Source organism: Pteropus medius, unplaced genomic scaffold (assembly GCF_902729225.1).
Source record: "Pteropus medius unplaced genomic scaffold, Ma_sr-lr_union100, whole genome shotgun sequence".
Taxonomy (NCBI): Eukaryota; Metazoa; Chordata; class Mammalia; order Chiroptera; family Pteropodidae; genus Pteropus; species Pteropus medius.
In genome coordinates, this window is record NW_024347793.1 from 1,243,820 (window position 1) to 1,251,458 (window position 7,639).

At 53.9% G+C, this 7,639-nt stretch overlaps 1 long non-coding RNA gene across 1 annotated transcript in view; it reads left to right on the forward strand.

Annotated features, from left to right (window-relative positions):
• Positions 1 to 1,147: 1,147 nt before the first annotated feature.
• LOC120615415 (uncharacterized) overlaps positions 1,148 to 7,639 on the forward strand; it is a 9,325-nt gene continuing 2,833 nt past the window's right edge. Inside the window, exon 1 of the long non-coding RNA XR_005656261.1 lies at positions 1,148 to 1,755. This is a non-coding gene — a long non-coding RNA (uncharacterized LOC120615415). The remainder of the gene's footprint in view (positions 1,756 to 7,639) is intronic.

The window sequence follows — 7,639 nt, forward strand, 5'->3', positions numbered from 1 at the left end:
AAAGCGACCCCCCGAGGCAGTCCCCAGGAGCCCTGCATCCTAACTTCACTGGGCCCACACTCACTCTATGGGTAAGCGCCCACGCTGGGCCTCAGGTTTGCTGTCTGTACAGGGGGAGACGGAAGTGAAGGCCCCCTGGGTCCTTCAAGGCTCATCTGTAGGTCAAGGACACTGGGAACCCCAGCCTTTGTTTTCATAAGAGCCTGGTCAGCAATAATGGAGTTTTGGACCAGAATCCAGAAGAGTTTTAGAACAAAGGTTGTCCTCGCTACATAGAGACTTCCGTCTCTTGGATCCTGGCCTGTAATATCCCTTAGGGGCCTAGAGAGCCATACTTGGCTTCTTAGAACGCCCACTTTATCCACAGGAGGCCTCCCCGGGTCACAGGCACACGTCCCCTCGCTTGGTCCTGCCCTGCAAAGGCAACTGGGAGGGCTCCGGTCCCAGGATCAGGGTAGATAAAGCGAAAGAAAAAGACAAAATACAGTTGCCCTTGAGCAGGCCTGACGGGGAGGGGGCACTGAGGGGCTCCGAGGGCTAGAATATTCTCTCGTGATCTGGTGGTGGCTACACGGGTCTCTACCCACGTAACGATGCTCAGGCCACACCTTTAAGACCCGTGCACATCACAGTGGACCCTGGTTACGGACAAAAGAAGGGAGAAGGACCCTGGGAGACAGGCAAAGACGGAGAGAGAGAGGAGAGAGAGGCAGGTGAAGACAGAGATGGGAACAGAAGTCGAGAAAGAAAGAAGGAAACAGAGACAGAGAGAAAGTCAGAGGGGAAAGACAGACATGAAGAAAGAGAGGAGGAGAAAAATGAGTTTCAGGGCAGAAAGGTGGCGGGAAGAGAGAAGTTGGGAGGAAAACGGAGGGAGAGAAGGCCGAGGAAGGGAGAAAATAGGAGGAAACAGGCAAATGGCCCGAGAGAAGGGGAGGGAGGCCAGAAAGCCAGAGCCGTCACACGCCAATATGTCCTTAATTGTAATTACACGGGAACATTTAGTTTGTAGATGCAGCAGAAATGAAAACGCTGTGCCTGGCCATTAATCTAATGGCTGTTAGTCAATCACTCTTCAAAGCGCCACCCCCACCTCCCCCGCTGTGCCTTGGTGGGGTGGGGGGGGGAGTCGCCTAGAGCAGATCAGAGGAGATGGTTTTAAACTAATGATGCCCTCAGGGAGAGCCCAAAGGCAGCAGCTCTGGGGGGAAGGGAATTTCGCAAAAGTCTGGGCTGGTGAATTTCAGAGCCCTGCAGGCAGCTACCAATTTAGACGAGGGCAGCTGGCGAGTAGCAATTCTAAACTGCAAGGCTGGGTTAGGAGAGATATAAGGTATATAAATGGGACAAACAGTTCTTTAACTCCCCCTAGGGAGTGGAGGAAGGCTTGCTAACGGGTCTGACATCTAAACTGTGCTTAGTTGCATCAAGTGAGGCAGGCAAGCAAAAGAGGAAGGAAGAAGGGCCTTCGGAGTGGAGAGAACAGCTCCAAAGGCTGAGGAAGAAACAGGCAGACAAGGTCGAGTGCGTCTGGGAGGGCTGAGCTGAAGTCGGCAGAGACTAGACTTCACAGGGCCCTTTAAAGCATATGGAAGAGACTTGTTCTGGGGGTGACGGAAGACAGAGATGGAAACAGGTTAAGGCACATTTTTAAAAGGTATCCCTGCCGACAGAGGCAGATTTGGCCGTCAACCGTAAGATCTTTTACTCACTCAAAAACGGTGAGCTTCCCAGTCTTGGAGGTATGTGTGCAAGGTAAGGCCGACTAACCACGCAGGTATGGAACAAGGATTTCAGCTGGGATTACAGAGGTGGGGTTCTCAGCCAAGAGGACGGGAGGACCCCCTAGAGAGGGCTGTAATGTTACTAACCTCACTTAGGGGGCACACTGGGACTCAAGGTGAGGAGTCGGGGGTTGTGGATGAGTCAAAGACGCCTGGACGGGAAGCTTGAGTCAGCACCCTTGCATACCTACCCTTGCCACCCTCAGCCGGGGTGACTCACTCATTCCTTTGGCCCGGAGTACGGAGGCCTGGTGGGAGTGGGGGAGGGAAAGGCCACCCAATCATCCTGCTACTGCTCACCCCTCCTGCACCTACCGTGGGCCAAGTCACGTGCAGGAACCAAAACTCTGCCTCCCCAATCCCCTGGAAGGAAATTTGTTGATTCTGAAATATACCTGGACCTCATCCACTTCCCACTCCCACTTTGGTTCCAACCCTGGCCTGGGTCCATCATCACATACGTGGGCCAGAGCAGACCCTCTGGTCCCCCTGGTCCTGCCTTGGTCCCTCACTGTCTGTCCTCCCTGCAGCAGCCTCCACAAGGGGACTGTGAGCACCTGAGTCAGATCCAGCCCTCTCCTCTGCCCACAGCCCTCCACGGCTCACATCTCCCTCTGGGTAAGAAGCCCAAGTCCTCCCAGTGGCCTGTCCCCACCCTGCCCTCTCTCCCCCTCTCCGACTCTGCTCCAGCCACTCAGGCCTCCTCCTCGCTGTTCCTCCGACACACCGGGCTCGGTCCTGCCCCAGGACCCTTGCACATGCCGTTCCCTCTGTCAGGAATGCCGTTCCCCCGTATCTCATAGCTTCATCCGACTCTACACATCACCTCCTCAGGGGAGCCCTCCTTGATTGCTGAGCTGACGCAGCCTCCAGCTCACCCTCCTTCCACCTTCTGCCCTTGCTTTTATTTTCCACATAGCACTGCGGTGTTCTGAAATGGATGTCCGCCTGCTTACGTTTGTTTCCCCTCACCAGGCCTAAGGTCCAGGGAGCTGGGCCAAGGCCTGCTTGCCCACTGCTGTACCCCCAGTACCCAGCGCCGAGCCAGGTACACAGTGGGTGCTCAATATGTGCTTGTTGGTTGGCTGAATGGACCCTCACAGCGCCCCCCACCCCCACACACCTCTCCTTGGGGACTATCGACCCCATTTCACGCAGAGGAAAACAGGAGAAACAGACTCAGAGGCACGGCTTGCATCCTGCAGGTGCTCCAGGGCTGTCTGTGGCTGCAAAATTCCCGGGCATCTAGGGAGTCTGTCCATGCTGGTTTGGGGGTACTTTGTGTATGGGGGAAGGGGCTCCTCATTTGGCGAGGGGGGAACCACTCATTCCCCTTCTGCTTCCCCCCCAAAATCAGCCTCGGGATGGCCAGGCGAGGGGACCCGCGTGGGGGGCGACACAGCGTAGAGGGTGGCACACGTTATAAAGACTCACTCGCTGCCCTGGAGATTCTGCAAATTCCTCATCCATGCGCTCCCTCCTCTCCCCTTCTCCCCTTTCTCCCGCTTTTTCCTCCTCCGCGGAGACCCTCGCGACTTGCCCCAGCGACTCCCACCCTGTCCCCCGGGTTCCGCCCAGCGGGAGCCTGCAGCCAATGGCCGCGCTGCCTGATGAGGTAATGCGCCCGCTCCGCACTCCCATTGGCCAGGCTGGAGGCCGTTCTCCTCGCGCCCAGGAAGGCGGAGCCCTGTGAAGCACCGGTGGGGATTCCCGCAGCCTCGGCACGGCCGTGGGGTGGCCCCTGAGCACCTGCACCCCCTCCTGACTGTGGAACCCCCACCTCCCCTTGCCCCTCTCTGGACTCAGGAGCTAGCAAGAAGGGGCGGGGCTGGACTTAGAGACCCCTGTCCGCCACTTCCAGCCCCCAGGGAGGATGGAAGACACGTCCCCCCTTACAGCTCCGGGCAATCAAAAGACCCCAGAGCTTTATCTTTCAGGCCAAGTGCACATTTAAGGAGCATCCGCCCTATGCCAGCCCAGGGGACCCACTGGGTATACAGCGGTGGCGAAATAGCACCCAGGTGCCTGCCCTCCGGGGCTCACAGAACAATAGCGAAGGGGAGGGACACACCACCGCCTTCCCCTCCTAGCCCGTGCGGCTGCGGACCGATGGTGGGAAGGGTGGGCAGCGAGGGGGCGCTGGCAGAGGCTGCGGAGGAGGAGATGGGGGTCCCCTCTTAATTATCTTGGTCATTTGTTTGTTTACGGGGAGCTCCGGGTGCGCTGGGGGCTGGCTATGCCGTTCTCACTGCCGTATTCATTCAACAAACGTTTATTTGATCCCATCCCCACCCCACTGGTTTCTTGGTTTTTTGGTTTGTTTAGCAGGTTTTTCCCATTACATTTGACAGTCAATATTATTTTATATTAATTTCGGATGTATATACTTATTTCTTCCTCTGGTATCCCCTTTCCCTCCCAGAATCATTCTAATGGGCTTTTTTTCTTTCTTTCTTTCATTTATGGGCATGCTCGGGACTGAAAAAGGTCGTTTTGTGCTCCTGTCTCTTTTTTCTTAACTTTCTCATTGAGGTGTCATTCCATACCGCAAAGGCACAGATCTCGATTGTAGAGCTGGGTGCATTTTTAGCCAAACCCAGACCCTGGAGGCCCCGGTCCAGAGGGAGAACCCGCGGCCGGGGAGGGCAGTGGGCAGGTGTCTTACCAGTGTCAGGGCAACTGCAGTCTCTTTTAAAATTTTGATATTTTGTTCATCCTAGAATTTTTCTCCATCGTGGACTTTTATTTGACATTAATTTTGATTTTCCCAAATATTGCCGTCGAATGTTATTTAGCGTGATGGCTGAAGTCTCTCCGACTTTCCTTAGTTTTGCTGTCTGCCTCCCTCCCCTGACCCTGGTTCTTCTGGCCCTGGGTAGAACATTCCACCAGGCAGGGCTTCCTAGGGCCCCCTCCCCCCACCCTAGGTACCTCTTCCTACTCTCCATCCTCACAGTTTCTTTTGCCTATTTTTAAAACTGCTATAAATAGAATCACAGCGGACACGTCTGGAAGCTGGCTTCTCTCACTCACTCTAGCGGTTGTGTGTCTGAATATAGTTCACTCCTTCTCACTGCTGTCTTATTCCGGAGTACGGAGGGACCCAGGTTTGTTTAGCTAGTCACCAGTTCATGGGCATTCGAGTTGTTTCCTGTGTTCGGCTGTTCTGAATAAGCTGCTATGAACATTGTCGCACACGTCTTCGTGTGGACATATGCTCGCGTTTCTCTTGGGCAAACGCCCAGGATGAGGATAGTTGGGTCATATGGTAGGTGTGTGTTTAACTTTTCAAGAAACTGCCGAACGGTTTTCCCGAGGGGCTGTACCATTTTGCGTTCCCGCCGGCCGCGTCTATGAGCACGGGTTGGGGGCATTTACATACATATTTTTTGTCTTTCTTGAGGTGTAATTTAAGGATGCAGTTCGGAGTTTTGACAAATATATACACCTGTGTAACCACGAGTGTAGACAGACAGCAGACAGCAGTTCTACCGCCCCAGAGAGCTCCCTCAGGACGTGTGTTTTGAATTTACAAGGAGAGAGCAAACGAGATCTCACATTTTCTCCCCGTTTGCTTTGTGTTTGGTCTGAAGTTCCAGCCACGGTGCCTCAAAATGAACATCTTTGCTCGTTACGACTTTCTCGGTGATGAGGGTGCCTGTAATCTTAATTCTCCTGAGTCTTTTCCAGTCTATTTAATTCTTATATTCAAGCTTTAACGAAGAACTATCGAGGACTTAACAGTGGCCTGGTGACATTCCAGGCACTTTATCTAAATTGAATATGAACAAAGATATTTAATCCTCTCTCCAATAGCACCACAAATTAGGCCCATTATCACGTTCATTTTACAGATGGAAAAACCAGGTGCCACTTCCTGTCCCCTCCCCACAGTTCCCAAGTGGGCAGAGCTGGGATTACAGCGGGCCCTGGAGCCTGCTGGGGGGGTGGGGCAGACCCCACCTCTGCACTCTGGCGAAAGCACTGAGGAGCGCAGGCCACAGGCCCACGCCCCCTCACCCACAGTTCCAACATCTGAAAAGCTCTGAAAATAGACAATTTTCAACAGGATGACTCTAAAACTCATCGAGATCAAGAGTTAATAGCCTTTGACTATTAATAAGCTTTATCCCATTTTTTGTGAATGTTCCCATTATATTGCTGTGTTTGATTGGGAGGCGGCACGGGCTGCCCCAGGCCCTGCTGAGTGGTCACAGGAGGGGGTGTGTTCTATAATGTCTGCTGAGTACATCTTATGAGTATTCTAAATTCTGGGACATTCTGAATTTCAAAACACATCTGGCCCCAAGGGCTCTGTTATTATTTACTATGATTTACGGAGCCTACTATGTGCCACCAACTCAACTAGGCATGACAAAGGCAGCTCCAGCCCTCATGGGGTTCCCAGTCCAGTGGGGGAAGAGGACAGACATGGTGCCAGGTGGTTACAACACGGGGTGATCGGGGCCGTAACAGCATAAGCACAGACCTGGTAGGAGCCCAGAGGAAGCACTTAGGTCAGGCCGAGGTATCAGGGAAGCTTCCTGGAAGAGGTAACACCTGGACAAAGCCCTGAAGGATAAGACAGGCAGTGTGGGAGGGACAACGGCAGCAAACGAAGGTCCTGAGGTGCTTTGGGGGCCTGAAATCGGGCCTGTGGGGCTGCAAGGCATTCTAGGAGGGGCCGGAACGCAGAGGTCCTTGTTGGCCCTCCTGCCTTCCTGGTGAGGCTCCCACGACCCTCCCCTCACCCCGGGAGCTAGGGCTTGAGCCTCTGCGTTTTGGGCACGTATGGCAGGCACATTGCCGGTCTCCCCTGCAGTCTCCCAGGGGCTTGGTTCTGCAGCCGTCAGCACCTGATTATATACTAACAGGTGTGGGTAGCATTTGCCCCCATCCTTAAGGCTGGGGCAACCTCCTAGGGGAGACTGGAGTGCACAGGCCCGGGCTGGGGGCTTCACTCCATCCTGGCCCTGGACCACACCCCCTGGATCTTGCTACATGAGGCTGCAGACTCCTTTTTGAAAAAGGCTTCAGTCTGTGGAAATCGGGCATCTTTGTGGATCAGCTGCCCATTTCTTCTGCTCCCTGGGCCAGAGACCTGGGAGTCTCCAGTTCCCTTCTTTCTCTTTCTCTTCCCCTCCCCCTCCACGTGACAAACCAGGCGATCCCAGCGCTGCTGCCTGCCAAGTCTGTCCCACGCTGGCCCCTTCTCCCCTCGCCATCCGATCCAGCCCCCATCACAACTGGTCCTGCCTCGGGGCCTTTGCGCTGGCTGTTCCCACTCCCTGAATGCTCTTCCCCAGCTGTAACAACTTCATTTATTTCTTTTGCTTTTAAAAACGTATGCCAAGGAGGCAAGCCCCAAGAAAGCAATGATTATAGCTATCCTGTTCATTATCGAGTCCCCAGCTCCTAGCACATTGCCTGGCAATAAGCACTCAATAAAATTCCTTCCACAATGGGAATTAATTCAAAGAACCTCAGAAAAAAAATTAAAAAGCCTCGTATTTCCAAGCCTTGGGTGGGAGCGTTTGGTCACGAACACCGATAGAGATATTAGAGGGGGAAAAGCCTCCAAATTTTGGTTGCCTCCCTCTGCCTTTAATTATTTTGTCGACAAGGCTCACAATTCAGCAAGTCAAGGTGGCATTTGAGAGGGACGGTTCCCTTTAGCGTAGCTGACAGCTAATTTGTGGGAAGTTTAATTACAGGCGGCATTAATTAACTGGCAGAACGCTGGGCAAAGAAGGCAGCCATCTGTTCCTAAAAACGTCCTCCCCTCCTGGCCCTGCTGGGAGGCTGGGAGGGGTGGGCAAGGAAGAGGACAGAGTGGGGAAGAGGCGGTGACAGAG